Below are 627 nucleotides of genomic sequence, written 5' to 3' on the forward strand. Positions count from 1 at the left end.
TTGGGCTCTGCAACGCCCCTGCAGTTTTCCAGGACTTCGTTAATGGGATATTTCGGGACTTATTGTATACCTGTGTTGTGGTTTACTTGGATGACATCTTGATTTTTTTCCTCTAATTTAGAGGAACACCGTCGTCATGTCCATCTAGTGCTCCAAAGACTTCGGGAAAACCACCTGTATGCTAAAATTTAAAAATGTCTCTTTGAATGCAACAGTCTTCTCTTTCGCTTCTCGGCCTTTTGGCTAAGATCAAGTGTAGTATCTGTTCTTATCAGTTTTTCATGCTGGTGGGCAGTAATGCCGGTATGGGGCTGGTGGGGATGGGTGCTGCATGGAGGGTGCAGGTGTACCAGGGCTTTCCGGGGCTGGTTCTGAGGAATCAGCTCGACGGCTGCCCCGATGTGACCTGATCCCTCCGGGTCTCGCCACTAGGCTGAGAGGGTCTAGAGCCGAGGTACTTTTGTGCCTCGGGGAGTGGTGACCCCGAGGTGCCGAAACTCACTGGGAATACTGGCTCACTGAGTTGAAGCACGGGCACCATAATCTCTTCACCTTGTGGCACTCACCTCTTGATTCCCGGCCTTCTGGCTAGGATCAGAGAAATTTTTATAGATCCGGCCGGGTGTC

The 627-nt window shown here is 50.7% G+C and overlaps 1 pseudogene; it reads left to right on the plus strand.

Annotated features, from left to right (window-relative positions):
- Nucleotides 1-223: 223 nt before the first annotated feature.
- LOC130343303 (U2 spliceosomal RNA) lies at nucleotides 224-333 on the plus strand (annotated as a pseudogene).
- Nucleotides 334-627: the final 294 nt, after the last annotated feature.

Source organism: Hyla sarda, chromosome 1 (genome assembly GCF_029499605.1).
Source record: "Hyla sarda isolate aHylSar1 chromosome 1, aHylSar1.hap1, whole genome shotgun sequence".
NCBI classification, from domain to species: Eukaryota; Metazoa; Chordata; class Amphibia; order Anura; family Hylidae; genus Hyla; species Hyla sarda.